A 20,613-nucleotide genomic window follows, 5' to 3' on the forward strand; every position below is an offset into this window, starting at 1 on the left:
TGTTGATTGTACTTTTTCCTCTCATTGTAAAAAAAAAAAAAAAAAAAAAAAAAAAAAAAAAGCCTTAGTGTTGGGCGCCATTCAGAGAAAGACCCGCCTTCCAGGGGGCTAGTCTAATGAGCAAGTTATTAATCTCTCCGAATCTTGCTTTCCTCATCTGTAAAATGGGGCAAGTCAGACCTAGCTTACTGTACTGTTGACGGGGGGTAGGGAGGAGCTAAGTAACGTTAATTGAAATAGACTCTATTCTTAAGAGACCTGAATCTCGGGCGTCTGGGTGGCTTAGTCAGTTAAGCATCTGATTTTGGCTCAGGTCGTGATCTCATGGTTCATGAGTTCAAGCCTGGCGCTGGGGTCTGTGCTGACAGCTCGGAGTCTGAAGCCGGCTTTGGATTGTGTCCCTCTTTCTCTCAGCCCCTTCCCTACTCTCTTTCTCTCTCTCGAAAATAAGTAAACATTAAAAAAAAATTTAATAAAAACTTTAAGAGACCTACGTCTCCACGATTCTCCTGATAAATGTCACCATCCCTCAATCCTTGTCCTCGAGAACTTTGCCTAAGCATCAAATAGAGAAGTCCTGCCTGCTACAGCCTCTCCAGCTGCTTCCTTCCAGAGGGGCCTCTGGAGACAGAGAGGACGCTGGCCTGTCCTTCCCCCTGCTGTGATCCCACTCACGAAGGCACCCTCCTGGCCCTCAGACAGTCAGGGGTATTAGGAGGAAGCAGGGCTCCGTCCCACCCCTGGCATGCATCCCAGGGCGGAAGAAGTCCCAGCTGGGTGCTGGATAAATGGACTCTGGCACCAGACAAGGACCAGAAGAGATGACTTACCAGGCCCACTCCAAGGTGGAGATCTTACATTAGCGCAATGTCGGCAATCCTAAATAGTCTCAAAGAGGTATTTATGCCCATGTTCACAGCAGCAGAACTGACAGTAGCCAAAAGGTGGGAGCAACTCGAGTGTCCATCAGTAGATGAATGGAGAAAGAAAACATGATCTATACATACAACAGGATGTTACTCAGCCTAAAAAGGAAGGAAATTAATTCTGGGGCGCCCGGGTGGCTCAGTCAGTTGAGCGTCTGACTTTCGCTTAGGTCATGATCTCGCGGTTCGTGGGTTCGAGCCCCGCGTCGGGCTCTGTGCTGACTGCCAGCTCAGAGCCTGGAGCCTGTTTCAGTCTGTGACTCCCTCTCTCTCTGACCCTCCCCTGCTCACGCTGTCTCTCTCTCCTAGAAATAAATAAAAATATTTAAAAAAAAATAAAAATTACTAATGTTGGGGCGCCTGGGTGGCTTAGTTGGTTGAGCGTCCGACTTTCGCTTAGGTCATGATCTCGCGGTTAGTGGGTTCGAGCCCCGCGTCGGGCTCTGTGCTGACTGCCAGCTCAGAGCCTGGAGCCTGTTTCAGTCTGTGACTCCCTCTCTCTCTGACCCTCCCCTGCTCACGCTGTCTCTCTCTCCTAGAAATAAATAAAAATATTTAAAAAAAAATAAAATAAAATAAAGACAGTCTATGCATGTTTCTTGAAGGAGACACTTCTACAAGTCACCTGGCAGGGGGGTCACGTGGGCAGAGGTCAAGGACAGCTCACGTCTGCTTCGGGTAGGTAGGAAGTGAGGCAATATGGAAACAGGACAGGAAGGCCAAGCTTCAACCACCTTGGACAAGCAACTCGTAGTGCTTTTAAGTATACGATGTCAGAGCTGGGGGGGGTGCCCTCACCCAACCGCCTCCATGTGCCTCTGGGGAAACCGAGGCCCAGAGGGGACGGTCTGCGCCCCGGATCTTTGCACACCCAGCGCACATCCACACCACGATGACACCGTGCTCTCCCGTGTGCCTAACGGCTGTGCTGGCTACAGACTCTCTCCTATTCACTGGTGCAGGTGCTTCAGCGGAGAAACAAAGTGGATTTCTCCGAAAATGGGCAACAATTCCAACAGCAGGCATGCCCACACATGTGTGTGTCTGGTGCGTTCTCCCAGGCGCCTGGTCTGTTGAAAAAGACATCAGACGTACCAACAAACCATGACTAGGCACAGCCCCACGGCCAAGTCTCTCGAATATGATGAAAGCATCCAGGAGCGAAAGGTCACACTGTGGGGTTCCATTTATATGCTGCTCAAAAACATCCGAACTCAGTGAACTCAGCATAAGAAGTCAGGATGGTGGACATTCTGGGAGGGGGAGGAGGGGGGAGTTGCTGGAAGGAGGCATGAAAGGCTCCTGGGAGCTGCGAATGTTCTGTTCTTGATCTGGGCTGTCACCTGGGTGAACTGGTTTCTAGAAACTTACCGAGCTACTGACTTACAACAAACAACTTTTGTTCTCAGTAACAAGTTTTAAAACCACATCGGGTATCAGGACCCCCTGTCAGGCAGCGGACAGCAGGAAGGCCATCCCGATGGACCTCGAGAGGCTGCTGGACCGAGTCTCCACCCTGTGACCAGCGCTTTCATTTCTATCAATTTACCCTGAGGAAATGATCCGAAACACAGAGATGGATGTGCAAAGGCATTTTGCCAAAGCAGGTCACACATCCGGAAACACACGCAGCATGCACACACACACACACATACACACACACACACACAAAAGGGAAACGGCCGACAATCCGAGTGCCCCGTGGGGGCCTGGAGCCAGCAGTGGACAGATGAGTGGCCTCAGGTGCCTATGGAAAAGCCTGGGATGAAGCAGACTGCCCGCCTCCCGGGGCCAGATCTATCAGTGACTTACCTCCCCTCTACTATTTTTTTTTCTTAAATAGTTTATTGTCAAGTTGGTTTCCATACAACACCCAGTGCTCATTCCAACAAGTGCCCTCCTCCATGCCCATCACCCCCCTTCCCCTCTCCCTACCCCTACTATTCTTTTTTTTTTTTTTTTTGGTACATTCTCTGAGCTAAGGACGCATTACTTGGGCGATGTGGAAGGAAAGAACAGAAAATTTCCTCCTTCCAGCCGCCCCACCTCCAGAACAGGAAAGCAGGCCCCAGGCTGCGGGCAAAGGGCAGCCGCAGGGAAACATAGGCCTCAGGCTGCTTTCCTGGAAATTGAGGGGGGCCTCCTGCCTTCTCTGCGGAGGGGGAGCCGGGGGAAGGGGCAGATCTGTGGCCTGGCCCCGGGAAGCCCATCTCCTCTGAGTCCAAGGGCTCCAGAAGGTATAGCTTTATGCCTCCCAGGTGGAGAGGGGCTCCCCAACGGGGGCTGACTCCTCCCAGACGGGGATCCCCAGGACCAGGCTGGGGCCATGCCTGTGCTCTGGGCACTACGACAACGGAGGGACCCCTCAAAGGAAGGTTTTGCCCTTCCTCTGCTGCCCCACCGAAGGGAGGGTGCTGCTGGAGGTACGGGGTGGCCTCGCCGCCCTGTGCCTGCCTCGCCAGGACGGGAGGCTGGGCTGGGGGGGTGCGGGTAAGCCGGCTCTCCTCTCTGGGATCAGGTTTCTGCCCCGTTATTTAAAGCCTGGCTCCGGGCTGGGCTGGCTCCCGGTGGGCGGGCAGGAGCAGTAGCCGCCTGCGTGACTAGGATGGGAAATCGCAGTCCTGCCTTGGGCCTGCGTGCCTATGGCAACTGGCCTGGTGGCCTTGGAGACTAATCTCCAGGCTGCCAGCCCCCAGGGGCCTCTCCAGGAGGGGCCCCTTGCTCCCTGCGGAGGCCCCTGGTGGGGAAGGGGCCCAACCCCTCTCCCAGCAGTGGATGGGGCATCTGACCTTGCAGAGGAGTCCCCGGCCAGGCTCAAAACAAACCAATACCCCCGGCCAAAGCCCCTGTCACCTCCCCCCGTCACGGTCACACAGGTGGGATGTGGCCACCCCGCACATCCATCACTGTCACACTTCATTCTGCACGGCCCGGCACCCAGGGCAGGTGCTTCCGCCTGTGAGAGTGTCCCTGGCTGGGGATAGAGGGATACAGACAATAAAATGGGCTATTAAGAAAAAAACAACAACAGGGGCGCCTGGGTGGCTTAGTCGGTTAAACGTCCGACTTTCGCTTAGGTCATGATCTCGTGGTTTGTGGGTTCGAGCCCCGCGTCGGGCTCTGTGCTGACTGCCAGCTCGGAGCCTGGAGCCTGCTTCAGTCTGTGACTTCCTCTCTCTCTGACCCTCCCCTGCTCATGCTGTCTCTCACTCTCTCTCCTAGAAATAAATAAAACATTAAAAAAAAAAATTAAAAAAAAAAAAAGAAAAAAACAACAACATTAAAACATGGTGATACAGGGGCTCCTGGGTGGCTCAGTCTTTTAGGTGTCCGACTCTTGGTTTTGGCTCAGGTCATGATCTTGCATTTTGTGGGTTCGAGCCCCATGTTGTGCTCTGTGCTGGAAGTGCAAAGCCTGCTTGGGATGCTCTTTCTCACCCTCTCTCTTTGCCCCTCCCCTACTCTCTCTCTCAAAATAAATATTTAAAATAAAAAATAAAACACGGTGATACACCTTGCTTTGAGTGGTGGTTACCCAGACGTATACATAGGTAAAATCTCATGCAAGACGCTGAACATTTATGCACTTCACTGTAAATTATACTTTAGTTAAAGACAAAAATAAGCGGGGCGCCTGCGTGGCTCAGTCGCTTAAGCATCCACCTTTGGCTCAGGTCATGATCTCCCTGTTCTAAAGTTCGAGTTTTATGCTGACAGCTCAGAGCCTGGAGCCTGCTTCAGATTCTGTGTCTCCCTCTCTCTCTTGCCCTTCCCCTGCTCACGCTCTGTCTCTGTCTCTCAAAAATAAACAAACTTAATTAAAACAAAAAAGAAAAGGTAAAAACAAGTGACATGCAAGCAGGGCAGGCTAGCCGGGTGGAAAAGTCAGGGAGGCTCCCTGGAAGAGGTGACATGAGTGGAATTTCATGCCACGGGGCAGCAGGAACTTGCAGGGCAGGGGCGGAGGCAGGGGGAGCCATGCCCAAGCACCGCTCATCTGCAAGGGGGCGATCATCCTGCCCCCCACCCCACCCACTTCCCTGGAAATAAATGCTGCGCAAATACGGCAAGACCTGTCTGAAGGAGTGCCAAATCACTGGCTGCCGGGGAAACCCAACCACCAGCCCGGCCCGCCGCCCACATGTCGCCCACATGTCTCGTATCTCAGTTGGAAGCAGGGTGGGGGTGGGGAGGGGCTGGCCTTGCCTGGCTGGATCCTTCCTCCAGCTCAGGGCAGAAAGCAGTGGGCGAAACAGGCTCAGCCATGGGGGCCGGGTCAAGGGCCTCGGAAGGTCATCGTTGGGAGGGCAGGAGCCACTGAGGAGTCTGGAGCAGGGGCGCGATGTGGTTAGTTGCGGGGAGCCGGGCAGTATTTGGCAGATTTGATCCAGAGCCGGGAAGCCAGGAGTTCCCAAGCTTCTGCAATGTCCAAGCCAGAGATGGCCAGGCCTCAGGTGGAGGGTAGCAGCAGGATGGAGGACAGGGTGGCTGTGACCCAGGAAAGGGCAGGGATCTGCGACAGTGTGGACAGGGGAGTCCTGAGGCGGCAGCACTGGGAGCGACGTCCAGGTTTCTGATTCTGATGATGGTGTGCGTGATGGCACCCCCCGCTCAGCACGGAACATAAAAAGGAGGGACCAAGAGGCAGAGCCTCCAGTCAGGAGAGCCACCTGTAGCCAATCAGGGGGCTGGGGGCTAGGTGGGGGGCTCTGGGCTAAAGGCAAAATCTGAGAGATTTGGGGGACAAACATGGTGGGGAAGTCAGAGGGAAACTGAGGACGAGGGAAAGGTGAAGAATCAGGGGAGGGAGAAGGGTTGGAAATTACAGATCCGGAGACCTGTCAAGGGGCCTACAGGAGCCCAAGGGCTGGGACCGCAGCCCGGGGGGGGGGGGGGGGGGGGGGGGGGAGGGGGGGGCAGGGGAACGGGTGCAGAGGGCTCGGAAGGGTGAGAAAAGCGGAACCAACGGGGTTGGATGGACACACTCCCAGGTCCTTCCAGATGGATCTCGGTGGCGGAGCCAGGAGCCTCTCCTCCCCGGCCCCCTATTGGTCTAGGAAGATGAAGGGTCCCCGGCCCACAGCTGCTTCATTCCACTGGATGGGGCCGTGCGTGCAGGACCGCGGAGGGGAGCCTCCGCGGGCCCAGGGAGGTGTGTTCGCGGCAGGAATTTTGTTTTGTTCACGGCTGTGCCCCAGAACCAGGCACAGCTGCTCGGCGGACAAACTAGCACGGAAACCACAACAGAAGCTTAGCCAAAGGACCGTCCTCCCCTGCCACGGCCCTCCCGGGCACTTCTGGCCCCTCCACACGGGGTCCCCCGGCTCCCCTGTCCGCACCTGGCTGACCCCTCAGCCTGAGGAGCCGGAAAAATGGAAGGATCTGGGGGGTCAACCCAAGCCGGGCTTGAGTCCCCACCCAGCCCCCACCGGCCTGTGACGTCAGTGGCGGCGGACGCGCCAGGCCTCAGTTTCCTCGGGAGTAAACCGGAGCCAGCAATTCTGCCGCTCTCAGCATTTTGAGGAGGGCGCAGCTGACGTGGGAAAGGGGACTGGCACCTGGCCCGGAGATCATAGGCGCTCGTTAAAGACACGGCGGTGATAACGCTGACATCACTGCGTCCCATCAACTCCGGCTTAGCTCTGCAGGTCTCCTGACAGGCAGCGCAGGGTCATTCACGTCCGTTCCCCGAACACGAGGGGGGCCCTGGGTGGGAAAAGCAGGCCCGGCGTTTGGCCTGGCGTCAGGGGACCCCGGCACCCTGTCCCCTGGTTCTGGGTGACCCGTGGCAGGTCAGCGCACGAGGTGGGGTGGAGGGGGCGTAAGCATGTGTTAAGCATCCGCAGCGCGTCAAGGCTGGGTGTCAGGAGCCGGTGGGAAGGAGCCAGCGCTGGGGCGGCGCCAGCCCCTGGGGCGATCATGTCTCCCGGGAGCCCCCCTGCCAGACATAAACAGGCCTTCTCAGAAGGATGAGCAACGTGGATGAGGAGCATCAGGCCCTTTCTTGTCGGGAAAAGGCTGGGCGGAAAAAAGCTAATCATGGTGGGTGATCTAATCCCGGGGCGCTGGCTCACAGGCTCCCACCCCAGCCAGCCCTCCTGAGCCGCCGGCTCCCTCCCACCTCCCCGCTGCTGGCTATACCACGTGACCCAGTCCGCTGGGGACGTCGGGGGAGGTCCCAGGTAAGGCCACGCCCAGCTGCCGGCTGCAGATGGGGAGACCTGGCTTCTAACTCCAGGCATCACCCCAGAGAGGGCCTCAACTGCTCCTATGGAAATTGAGAGCTCAGGCGCAAAGTTCTCCGAGGACCTTCTTCCCCTCCGCCCCGCGTGGAAAGGCCGTTGGGCCCCTGCCCCTGGCGTCTGGCCTCCACACTTCCCCCCATTCACACCAGGGCAGTCATCACAGCCACCTGCTCCCGACCCCGCCCCTCTTGTGTCCGCTCTTTTAAATCCCAGCGTCACTTCCTGCAGGCCCCTTTCCTCCTGCACCTGCCATTCCAGAGGCTCCCCAGTCCCGGCCCCGGGCCCACGCACCCCCATGGGCGTCACGCCCATCTGTTGGATGCGTGGGGCACAAATTCAGCGCAGGGGACTCTCACTGCACCTGTGCCCCCCAGACCCGGAACTAGGGGTAAATCAGGCCCAATCCCTGCGCCTGGAGCTCCCAGGTGGGGAAACAGAGGCTGAAAGTTATAAATGGTGACCACACACAAAAGAGGAGGTTCAGATGTCCGTTCACCAGGTATCTATCAAACACACTAGCGCCTCTCCAGGCCTGCTTGCTGTCTGTGCTGCACAACACAGCTAATGTGACAGCGCCCTGCCCCATTCATGCCTCCTACTCAGGCCCCCACAGTCTGTCCTGGGGGCATCATACTGAAGTCCCAGCGGCTCAGATACGACCTGGCCCCTGGGGGATGACACAGTTTATTTTGTGGCTGGAGGGTCACAGGCACGAACACGCAGGTGCACCAACACCCCCCACCCTGTTACAGATTTCACGCTCCATCACATCTGCTGCCCCAGTGACCCAGGAGAGCGGCAGGACGGGACAGGGACAATCATCTATCGCACGGTGGACAACGGACACACCATGTGTAGGTGACCTTCCTATGACTACACAGGAACCGTGGGGGGGCGGGGGAAGGGCAGGACTCCGTCTCCACGCTCTGCTCCCCAGCCCTCCCCTGGCAAAGCACACACGGCTCATGTATAAACATTCACTAAGCCCTGCTCACCGCTCCCTCACTTGGGCGAGGAGAGCCTGGCCACCCCAATACACAGGGACAACCCAGGCCCACCCGAAGCTCTGGCCAGGTGGCGTGAGTCTACAGAGTGACCCCTGCCTGCCTCCCCTTCTCTCCCAACCCTGGGGGGGTAGGAACCTGGAGGAGCCCCGCCCAGGCCCACACCACCCCCTCCAGAGAGCCCAATGACCAATGACAAGAGCCTGAGTCTCAGGAGTGTGTACAGGGCCTGTCCTCATGAGATGTGGGTCTAGCCAAAGCTCTGCCAACTCAGTGGCTGTGTGATGCTGGGCAACTTGCTTCCCCTCTCTGGGCCTCAATCTCTGCCTCCAAAAAGACAGACATCCACAGCATCTCGCCCCTTCCTCTCTCACGGAGCAGTGGTGGGGGGTGAAAGCAAGACCCAACAGAGCCTTTTGATCCAAACCCTACCTTGGCCCTGGGCCTAACTGAACTTCAAGGTCACATTACGGCCATCATTACCATCAGCAGCCACATGACTGCCCAGGGGTGTGCCATTAGCATCCTTTCAATGCCCCACAGCAACCCTACAGCACAATGGAACCCTTCCCATTGGACAGATAAAGGTGTGGATGCTCAGAAAGGCTGAGTAACTTGCCCAAGGTTACACAGTCAGAAGAGTCAGGGGCCAGCTTCAAAGCAAAGTCTATTAGAAGAAGCAAGCAGGCACCCAGTCCCCCCAAGCAGTCCCCAGCATGGCTCACTGTTCAGGGACTGGCCAATATAGATATTTGCAGAAGGGCTCTCCTTTTTCTGCCTCCCCCAGAGGGTGAGAGGCTTTAGAACAGGGGCCAGGCTTCCTGTCTGGGGTCGCAGTGAGGCCCAAAGAGGGCTTCTTGGAGGCAGTGTGGCTCTTGAAAACCAGAAGGGACCCCAAGATACAGAGACATCACTTTTGGAGCCAAAAGCAGGGCAGAGGGTCCAGGATGGGGGGGAGGGGAGTTATAGAGATAGCACAGCAGAATTCCAGGAACTGGCTGCCCTCCACACAGACCCCAGGCTCTGGGTTGCCCGGTCTGCCCCCAGACCCCACCACCCATCCACATCAGTAGACACAGAGCAAAAAAACAAAAACAAAACAAAACAAAAAACAATGGGAGAAGGCAGTCCACTTCCACAGCTGTGTCCCCACAGGGATGCAGGTCGGCAGGGAAGGGGGCTCTCAGGCCCTACTGCTGGCATCCTCATGCCCGCATCCAGGGCACCCACTGGCCTTCCAAGGCCTGCAGCCTGAGAACACTCCTCAGGGGGGCTGACGTAGCTCTGAACTGGCTCCCTTATGGGGGGGGGGGTGGCAAGAACCTGGACGTGAGCCAGCTCCAGCTCTGGGGCTGCCCCACCCCACGCCCACCCCAGGGGACCGCAGACCGCTTGCGCCTCAGAGGGTGGACATGGCCCACACTCCAGTGGCTCAGTGTCAACGCCAGGATGAACCCAGGAACGGCATCACTGAGACTGAGTCCAGCTGTCCATCCAAAGAGGGCTGCCACCCAAGATATCCCACCGGGTTCCCGTCAGGGTCTCCTGAGGTCTCTCCTTAAGGAGGTTCTTCCCGGCTGTCGGCCCCACGCTACAGACCACGTTGGCTGGGGTTCACCTGCACACATAACAGGCCTTCAGGGTTACCCGATGTCATGGGTTTCCAGGACAGAAGCCAGTGCCCCGGGGGCCACCAGCCATTCCTACACTTGACTGCAGTCAGCCACGTTCCACCTCCAGCCCGCAAGCAGAAGGTGCAGCCACCCTGTGCCACTGTGGACCTCCTTCTCTCCTCGTTCAAGGTGTTTTAGAGGCCCTGGCCACTCCCATTTACTTACACTCCCTCCTCCCCCCTTCCCCCCACCTTCCACCACAGCCAGACAAGGGAGGCTCTGCAGCACCTGCAGGGGAGCCAGGAGTCCCGGCTCAAGAGTCATGAATGAGGTTCAAGATCTTCATTCTTACCCACCCTGGAATCAGCCAAGTGCCTTCCCCGCCCAGGCCTCAGTTTCCCCACCTGAAAAGGAAAGGAGGTCAACATATCCTGAGGTCCCTTCCAGCTCTGAGAGTTCATGGACCGAAAGCACATGGCACACCCCACCCAGGAAGCTCAGGAAGAGCTGAGGCAGACGGGTGCCTGACGAAGGTGGCAGGAGGGGGTGCCAGAGAAGCCCTTGGCCCCAGCCCTAAGCATAAGTCACATGAGCCATCCTGAAGGACCCATAAGGAGGACTGCCACCAACGAAAACAAATGGAATGGTTAGCCCTACGTGGGGTTGATCTGGAAAGGCCAGTTCTGGGTTCAGGATGGCTTTTGGAAACTGAAGGATAACACACACGGTGAAATTCACACTATTTGGCATACTGTCCTAGGAGTTTTTACAAAAGCATACTCCTGTATCCTCTACCACAATCAAGGCACAGGGCAGTCCTTTCCGCACCCCAAATTCCTCCCTGTCTCCAGTCAACCCACCCCCCACGCAACTCCAGATCTCCTCCGTCCCTATAGTTCTGCCGCTTCCAAAATGCCACAGAAAGGCAACAGGACACAGCTTCCTGAGTCGGCCACCTCTCACGCAGGCTACCGCTTCTGCGATTCACCTGTGCTGTCTGGATCAAGAGCTTGTTGGTTTTCAACACTGGCCGGGCTTCCTCAGTATGAAGGTACCCGGGTTTGCTTATCCATGCACCGGCTGGACACCGAGATGGTTTCCAGTCTGGGGCAATTATGAATAAGGCCATTCCAGATATTTCTCTTCTTTGGGGTTCTTATGTAAACCTAAGTTTTCAGTTCCTTTGGGGAAATACCGAGGAACAGAATCGCCAGGTCATACGGCCGGCCTGTGTACCACTGTATAAAGAGCTGCCCCAAATCCACAGAGACACCATTAGTGGTTGCTAGGGAGCTGGGGTGGGAGGGCAGGGATGGGGAGAGACTGCTAATAGGTATGAGATTTCTTTTGGGGGTGGTGATAAAAATTCTTCTGGAATTAAATAGTGGTACCAGTTGCACAACCTTGTGACTGCACTGAACAACACCACCAGGTAGAATACTCTGAAACAGTGAATTTTATGTTGCGATTATATGTCATTAAAAAATGATAAATAGGGGCGCCTGGGTGGCTTAGTCAGTTAAGCGTCCGACTTTCGCTTAGGTCATGATCTCGCGGTTCGTGGGTTCGAGCCCCGAGTCGGGCTCTGTGCTGACTGCCAGCTCAGAGCCTGGAGCCTGTTTCAGAGTCTGTGACTCCCTCTCTCTCGGACCCTCCCCTGCTCACGCTGTCTCTCTCCTAGAAATAAATAAAACATTAAAAAAAAAAATGACAAATAAATAACTGCCAAACTGTCTTCCAAACATGGCCACACGGTTGTATACTCCCACCAGCCATGTGTATCTGAGCTCTAGCCCCGGCCAGATGTTTTAAAGGCAAGATGTCCCACGTTTTTTTCTGGGTTGCAGGGAATAAAGGAGCAAAGGGCCTGAGGCACGGACCTAGTGAGCCCTGGGCTACAGGCCTCCTGGGTCGAGTAGAAAGGTCTCTGGATAGACAGTCGCGAAGGTCTGGCAGTTGACAGACACTGCCCTCTACAAAGTGGGGTCCTGTAAGGCCCCGATGGGCAATGGGAACTCTGGTCTGTAGAAGAGCCAGGCACCCACAATCTAAGTCCCCACCCTACCTATTGGGGGCTCCCCATCCCTATTCGTGCTCCTGGAGAAATGAAGACGTCCACACTGGTCTGGGCCACGCGGGGCACAGCCTGCCCACTGGCATTCCCAAAGCCCTTCCTCCCCACGAGACACGCCTCTTTCTTCCCAGTTCCCTTACACTTAGGAGGCACCAAAGGACCAAAGTCCCATCTGTGCAAAACTAAAGAAGCCCCTGAGAAGAGTGTGCATGAAGGCAAAGCTTTTAGAGTAAAAGCATTCTGCCCTAACTCCTCCTTTCCATCTGGACCATGGGTGTGAGGGCTGGAGGGGATGTAGCCATTCTGTGACCATGAGGCATAAGCGTGAAGACAACATCCAAAAAGCTAAATCAAAATCACATGAGGGGCGCCTGGGCGGCTGGGTCAGTTAAGTGTCCCACTTCGGCTCAGGTCATGATGCTGCTGATCATGGGGCTCGCAGTTGTCAGCGTGAAGCCCGCTTCAGATCCTCGGTCTCTCTTTCTCTCTCTGCCTCTCTCCTCCCAAATAAACAAAAACATTAAAAAAAAAAAAATCACATGAGAGAGCATGTCACCCTTACTAGGACGGCTATAATCAAAAAGACAATACCGAGTGTTGGCAAGGATACAGAAACACTGGAGCCCTCGTATGCTGCTGGTGGGAATGCCAAATGGTACAGCCACTTTGGAAAGCCATGGGGCAGTTCCTCAGGACATTAAACACAGAACTGCCACCGTGACCCGGCAACTCCATTCCTAGGTGTTTAGCTAACAGAAGGGAACAGCACAGTGCACACAAAAACCTGTGCACGAATGTTCACAACAGCCAGAGGGCGGGAATGGCCCAAGCGTCCATCCACCAATGAACAGATAAGCGAAAGGTAGCCCATCCACCCAGTGGAATATTATTCGGCCGTTAAGAGGAGTGGCACTGTGACACTTGTGTCTCAGCTTGGGAACCTCAAAAACGCTATGCTGAGCTTGAGAAGCCAGACGCAAAGGCCACAGGCTCCAGGGTTCCACTGACATGAAACGCCCAGAACAGGCTAATCTGCGGGGACAGAAAGTGAACCAGGGGGGTGGGGGTGGGGGAAGGCTGACGGCTTAATGGGTCGGGATTTCTTTTTGGGGTGATGAGATGCTCAGAAATGAGACTGCGCAACTCTGTGAACGTATGAAAGCACACTTCAGCATATGCTTTAAAGAAAATACTCGTTTTTAACATTTCTTTATTTTTGAGAGACACAGAGAAACAGAGAGCGAGCACGGGAGGGGCAGAGAGATGGACACATGGAATCCTAAGCAGGCTCCAGGCTCTGAGCTGTCAGCACAGAGCCCGATGCAGGGCTCAAACCCATGAACCGTGAGATCATGACCTGAGCTGAAGTCGCACTGAGCCACCCAGGTGCCCCCCGATGGCTTCATTTTTTTTTTTTTTTTTAGGAGGAATAAACGCCCTTGTCAAAGCCATTCAAGTCAGGTCTTCCTACTACCTGGAGCCAAACTCACTCCTAACCGACGGACTCGCCCCCCTTGGCCAGCAGCCGGGCCTCCAGGGACTCTGTACACTGGGCAGCCCTTGGGCCAGGCTGGTAGTCAGCATTCAGCTAAATGCCAAGGTATCCAACACAGTCACCACCGGTGGCCCCGGAAATGCCACACATATGTGTGTGCGCGCGCAAACACACACATGTGCACGTGCACAAGCGTGTGTGTGCACGTGTGTGTGTGTCTAAATAGCCCAGAGGATTAACTGTTCTGGCGCTCCACACTTGTGCTCTCTCCATACACACACCAGCTGCCCTTCACAGAGGGGAAACCCCCAGAACCAACCTGCACCCGGCCCGGGGAGACACGGTGCCCCGCCGCCACCCCCCTCACCCACCACCCTCCAGATGCCCCTGAGAGCCACAGCCAGGCCAGAAACAGGGGAGGATGGGGCGAGCCGGTGAGAATCAGTATCTGAGGGTACAGAAGGCCCTTGGCTTTCCCTGGCCCCACCCCTAGTGCCCGACATCTAGCTCACTTCTAACTCACTTAACAAGTTTGCACTGGATACCCTGTGCCAGGCAGGGTGCTGGGGGGGGAGGGTGGGCAGGGGTGCAGAGGGCCGAGGCGCCAAGGCCTGGTGCCGTCAAAAGGTGACAGACCAGTCCCAGGGCAGTGGAACCCAGTCCATGATGAGGGCCATGCTGGGGAAGTTGGGGGCTGTCGGAACACAGAGGAGGAGCATCCAATACGGGCTTGGAAGGGGACACGTGAAAGGTTCCCACAGCACAGTGACATCCAAGCTGAGTCCCACGCGTAAGCACTGGCTCAGTAAACGGACAGGGAGCATTAAGTACGTTCCAGGGAGAAGCAACACCACACGGGGAAGCAAGACAGAAGCACGGTATGTTCTAGACCGAGGGAAGCTCACTGTGCCGGCACGGAAACAGGTGGGGCCTGGCCATGCCTGGTCGCGGAGGGAGGCGATCAGATGCAGGTCCTTCCCGGGACCCAACACTTCACTGCTTCTGCAGTAAAATGCTCGCTTGGCCGCATGTCAAGCTTGACGCCTGGTGTCATTCCTGTCTCTGGACCCTTACACTGTCACCTTCTCCTCGAAATGTCCCTCCCCGCCAGACTATTTCTGGGTCTACACACCACCCATCCTCCAGGGCCCAGTGAGAAGCCACCTCCTGCGGGCTGGCCTCAGGCATATATCCCTATGGGAAAAGAGGGCTCTCCCAAAACCAACCACAGGGCCAGCGCCTCTGGGTGGTCCCAGCCCCAGGGGACAGACCAGCCCTACCCATGGGGTTGTCCCGGCTTGCAGAAACAGAAACTGAAGCGTGGCACAGCCCATGCTCCAAGAGCAGAGGAGGTAAGAGCAAAGCAGGAAACGATGGCATCCGGTCCCTCTCTGGGCACCACTGGGGCTCCCAGCACCCCACCCGAACGCACATGCTGATCCTCCCAAGGATACTGCAATGTAGGGATAAGCATCCTCATTTGTTCACATGAAGCTCAGAGAGGTAAAGGCACCGGCCTGACGGCACACACCAGGTCAGTGGTTAGAACTGGGACTTAAACCACCGTCTGTCTGGCTTCAAAGGCCCTGCTGGCTCCACGGCCCCCTGCTGGGAAGGAGGGAAGCCCCGTGGCAGGTAAAGGAGCCCCAAAAAGGGGCACGGGCACGGGCCTCTGACCCAGGGCAAGGAAGAGCATCTCTCCCTTGGGCAATGGAACGGGACGGATGTGGCAGCCTTCCCCGCCCAGGAGGCTGCACCCCCGGCTGGAAGGCAGGGTATGCGCGGGGAAGAGGGGCAACCACCCCCCTCCCAAAGGCCCCACCTCTCCCAACCTGGGCCTCTCGGCTGAAAGCCAACACACCTGAAAAACCAGCTCCTGGATAAACATGAGAGAGACACCAGACTGGCCCAGTCCTAAGAGCCCCCTGGAGCCCTCCAGGACCACCTCGGAGCTGGCAGTCCTAAGGAGCCCCCTGGAGCACCAGGGCGCCACCCAGGAGCACCCCAGGGCCCTTCTGTATGGGCCTGGGCTGCCACAGTCCTTCCTGATTTCCCACCAGCCCAAGGGTCTGACTGAGGGGTGCAGGCTTTGAGATTGGCCCCGGGGGAGTCAGGGAGGCGGGAAAGGAGGGAGACAGAGGGGGGAGGGGGCCAGGGGCAGCTGGGCTCATCAGTTAAAGCAAATGACTTGCTTACAAAAAAACCGCAGTTGAAACCCCTCACATCTATCAAGACACCCAGGCAGGCCACGTCAGCCCCCAAGGAGCTCCCTTTCCTGAGGAGCCCGCACGCCCCGGGAGGCCGACAGCTCCTGTCAGGGGCGGGGGGGGGGGGGGCCTCACTCAGACACCGCTGTTCACGACGCCCGCCCACAACCCCACCGGGTATCACTGCCTCCTCTCTCAGATGGTCAAACTGAGGCCCAGGCGACCCGGCAGCCCTTCCAAAGCACACGCAGCGGGGGCAGGTGACAGAGCTGGAATCGGCCTGACCAGAAGCTTCTGTGACCCATCCAGCTCCAGGATTGCCCGCACAAACGTTCAGGACACATGATTTTATTTAGAACCCTAACAGCTACCATGGGTACACGTGGCCCTACTCTGGCTCAAAAGGGGACCCAAGGGAATCAGAGGCCGGCACATTCCCCTCACCTCCCTCCCCCCTCCAGCAGCCCCCATGCCCTCTAGGGGTCTGCGGAGCCACCCCCCCCCCCCCTCCCGCTGGTGAAACTACAGCAAAGTCCCTCCCTGGCCCTCTTGTTTAGAGACAACCAAATCGAAGCACAGAGATGAGAAGTCGCTTGCCTGAGGTCATACAGCTCCCTTCTGTGAGACCCTAAACCAAGCTCCTTATCCTCCCCCTGCCTCCCCACCAACAAGCCCTGCCCTTGTTTCAGGAAAACACAGAAGGTCTACCCCAGGCTCCAGAGCTACAGGAGTGCAGACCTAGGACGCACTGCCAGGGACACCCCAGACTCCGGGGGAGCAGGGCGCACAGAGGTGGGTGAGACGCCACAGGGCACACAGAGCTCCCTGCCCTCCAGACCCTCACCCGCGCCCCAGCTGTCCTGACCCCGGAGCATGGCTGTCCCAGGAGCCCACCTGCACAGCAGAGGGCGGCCGCAGGCAGGTGTAATTTCATCGGGGGCTTGCCGGCTGTGTGAGTCACCAGAAACGAGAGGATGAAATTCTAGGCTGTGTGGACAGAGGTGTGCACCTTTCTTGGCACAGGACCAGTGCTCACCGGGGGCGGGGATGGCGTGCGGGCAGCACCCTTGTGGAAACAAGCAAAGGTACCCGCCTTCTCTGGGTGGTCCCAGGCAGGGCTCTGCAAACCCGGAGGGCTGGACCGCCGCCAGCACAGGGTGGGCGGGGCCGTGTGCACATCCATAGGGTGGCTTGCCCCTCAGCAACCAAAAGGAAGCAGATTCCGGTACACCCGGCTCTGAGAGGCCAGACTCGGGCTGCGGGCCGCGTACTGTGTGATTGCATTTACGTGCCTTCTGGAAAATGCAAAACAGATACAGAAAACACACAGCAGCATTAAGGAAGGAAGGAAGGGAGGGAGGGAGGGAGGAAGGAAGGAGGAAGGAAGGAAGGAAGGAGGAAGGAGGAAGGAAGGAAGGAAGGAGGAAGGAGGAAGGAGGAAGGAAGGAAGGAGGAAGGAGGAAGGAAGGAAGGAAGGAGGAAGGAGGAAGGAAGGAAGGAAGGAGGAAGGAAGGAAGAAAGGAAGGAGGGAGGGAGGGAGGGAGGAAGGAAGGAAGGAGGGAGGGAGGGAGGGAGGGAGGGAGGGAGGAAGGAAGGAAGGAAGGAAGGAAGGGAAAAGGAAAAGAAAGGAGAGGAAAAGAAAGGAAAGGGAAGGGAAGGGAAGGAAAGGGAAGGAAAGGAAAGGAAAGACAAGACACAGTGGTTGCTAGGAGCTGGGGGAAGGTAAGGGGCTGGCTGCAAATGAGCCTGAGGGAACTTTAAGGGGCGATGGAATGTTCCAATCTTGACAGCGGCCCGGCTGCATGAAAGTGTACGACGGCCAAACCCCTGAGAAAGCACACATAAGGCTTGAGCATTTTGGTGGACGTCCCCCCATCCTTCACCAAAATACACAACCACCCGTGAGGTGGGCCCTTCCTACATGCAGGCCTGGGGCTGGACCTGACCCAGGACCTGAGACCGCAGACCTGGGGCATGTGTAAGTTTCTCAGTGGCCGGCAGAGTGACAGACAGATAGATAGAGAGATATACAGGCTCCCCTATAAGGTGCTTCTGCCAGAAGCCAGAAGAGGTACCTTGAGACCGCCCCCCTCCCTCCGAGGTCCTGATCAGCGAACGGGCCTCCCCCCGTCTGCGCCTCCAGGACAGAAGCAGCCTGAGGCCCTCCATCCCCAACAATACAGCCTTGCTGGGCACCCGCAGGCTACCCAAGCCCAGAGGCCCTCGAGCCAGGACCACTCATCTCTGGCTTCCCACATGGGACCTGCACTGGGGTGACCCACATATCCACACTCTGGAAGCTTCCCCTGCCCAACCACAGTACCCGAGGCTAGGGCAGGAGAGGGTGTATCCTCTCTGTGTTCCATACGAGCACACAACCCAGGCTTGGGAGGAAGGGACATGGTACACAGGACCCTGCCCCTTATTTCTTGGCCATAGTCACTGCACATTCCAGGGACCTCAGCACAGAGGCTGGGGCTGCCTCGGATGGCTGGGTGGCAATACTGCTGCAGTCACGGGGGCGTCCCTCAATGGACTGCCCCTCACCACCTGTGACCCAGCCCAGTAAAGACCCTCCCTTACCAGGGGTCCCAGAGACATGATCTCTTGAAGGAGGGGGGACCATCAGAGAAACAGCCTCCCAGCGCTCAGCCCCGGCTCTGTGAACCTTGACAGCAAATCCTAACTCAAGTGTCCGATACGCTGTCCCCAGCAATTCCCTTCCCCTCCACCCCCCAACCACAGTGGCACAGAAGTCTCTGAAAGTCAGGGCTTCCCAAACTGGGGATCCCCGAGTCCCCCACACCACCCAAGCTTAACAGGAGATCTGGACCCTGGGACCACAGACTAGAGAAAGCCTGACCCAGCTAACTGGAGTGAGCGCCGCCTGATTGACCCTCACCCAGCCCATCCCCTGGAGCTCTGGCTTGAGCCCTGACCCCACCTCCAGGCCCCAGCCACTCCCTGAGCCTCTCCCCAGTCCCCGACAGCCCCACTGCCCACAGGTCACAGCTGCCGGGCTGCCAGATAAAATACAAGACCCCCGGTTCAGCTCCAGCTGAACAAACAAGCGAGTCTTTAGCATTACATCCTCAATCCCGCATTATCCGTGGCTTATCCGAAATCCAAATTTAACTGGGCGTCCCTACTTTTATTAGCCAGATCTGGCACCCAGAAGCAGGTGGTCCTGAAGGAGGGAGACAGGTGGGCACACGAATAGCTCTGGGATGGGCAGGCCCAGCTCCGGACCAAGAGGAAGAGCGCCGGGAGCAAGAGCTGAGCCTGAGACACGCCAACCACTCATCCCCAGCCCGGGCAGGGACCAAGTACAGCCTCACCCAGCCCATTCGGCAAACCTAACTCACCACAAAGTGAAAGAGGGCTGGGCCCCTTGCGGCGCCCTCCGCCGAGGCTCTGAGCCCCTTGGCTGTCATGAGCAATAACCCATAGCACGCAGTCTGAAATGACAGAGTAGCTATTCCAGGGAGCATGAGGGTCCCAGCCAGACTTGCCTGCAAATGAGGGGTCTGGGAGCCAAGTGAGGGAGCTGGCTCCCCTTGGGACCCGCCTGGATACCCCAACACCTACACACTTGAGTCTCCATTGTCGCCCTGCCACCAAAGGCGGGAGGGGGGTAGGGGGGAGGGGGCACGCATCTCATTGCTTCTTCTCCAGTGGTCCCAAATAAAAGTCCTTCCAAGACTCCGCCTCTGCTTATGAATTAATTCCTGCTGGGAATTCCCTTGTAGCTGCCCCAAGGGTCCACGTCTCCTGGGCCCCACACCCTCCCGGAAGGTTCCGAGGCTCTGGCCCCGGGTCCTGCTCTGCTCCCTGGTGTTTGTGAATTCACCCTGAAAGTTGGGTTCCCAGTGCCCCTTAAGGCTGCCACAGGCCCACGATGCTGGGCACGCATTCCGGCTGGTCCCAAGAACCTGGCTGTGAGGCATTAAAGAGACGCCCACAAACACCCAAGAGGACCGAGAAGCAGGACAGAGGACATTCAGGGAGCAGAGCCCCAGGCTTGAGTTCGAGGGGAAGACACAGGATGGGTTAGTGGGGAGAGGGGGGCCCCAGGATGACTGGGAGCCAGAAGCTCAGGGGAGGACTCGGAGACTCTCACTCTGGTAGGGGACATTCCCCAGAGATGGAGATTCAGGAATAAGAGGAGAGGCTGCTTAGCAATATGGGCCAACTCTCTGAAGCCACACTTCATTCATTCATTCCCTCAAGTAGCCATTCAACAAGTTATCTGGGTACCAGCCCTGGGCATCAGGGAATCGAAAGCAAGCCCCGGTCCCCGCCCCACCCTTAGCGCAATGGGAAAGACAGACGTAGAGCCTCTGAGTGAGATCAACGTTGGGACAGCGGAAGGACAGGTTGTCACGGGGGACACAGAAGTAGCACCTTGGCCAGCCCTGGGATTCCAGCCCGAGGATGCGACGGCCAGTGTAGTCTTCACAGAGAAGAGACAGGCAAATCCTACCAGCCCTATCCCTGACTGCAGCCAGCTAGGGCCACCAAAGGAAGTCTCCTATCCCCTCAGAGGAAGGATGGAAAGAACCTTCCAGGAAAAAAGAACAGGGCATTCAGCAAAACTGAGGACTCAACGACCCAGCCGAGGAGGCAGTGGATGGACGGATGCGTGCCGAAGCAGATGAACCAGACGGAACCCAGAATGGGGACGGACCAGGCGATGTGGTCCATGGCTCCATGGTCACACTTTGAGGATACGAATGCCCCCCTCTCCCCCCCGACGGCGTCGACCCACCACATCAGCCTGAGATCCTCATCTGGGGTTTCTGACCACCCCCGGCTGCTGTCAAGACGTGCGAGCCCTGGCTGCTGGGGACAGGCTGTGAGGACAGCGGCCTCCAAGATCCCTATCATTACGCCTGCCTTTCTGATTATTTCCAAGCATCGAACACTGACAACTGCCTCTGTCGGAAGGCGAGCGTGGCTCTGGGAGAAACTGCCTTCAAAGAACAGGCAAAAAGTATTTGTGATGAATGCATTGCACATAAATGACCCTTCCTCCAACATCTACTGAAC

General features: G+C 57.1%; 1 protein-coding gene across 4 annotated transcripts in view; it reads right to left on the reverse strand.

Moving 5' to 3' along the window:
• Window positions 1-20,613, reverse strand: part of GTF2IRD1 (GTF2I repeat domain containing 1) — a 105,923-nt gene that overhangs the window by 83,233 nt on the left and 2,077 nt on the right. The window lies entirely within an intron of this gene.

Source organism: Hyaena hyaena, unplaced genomic scaffold (genome assembly GCF_003009895.1).
Source record: "Hyaena hyaena isolate Hyena2069 unplaced genomic scaffold, ASM300989v1 scaffold_514, whole genome shotgun sequence".
NCBI classification, from domain to species: Eukaryota; Metazoa; Chordata; class Mammalia; order Carnivora; family Hyaenidae; genus Hyaena; species Hyaena hyaena.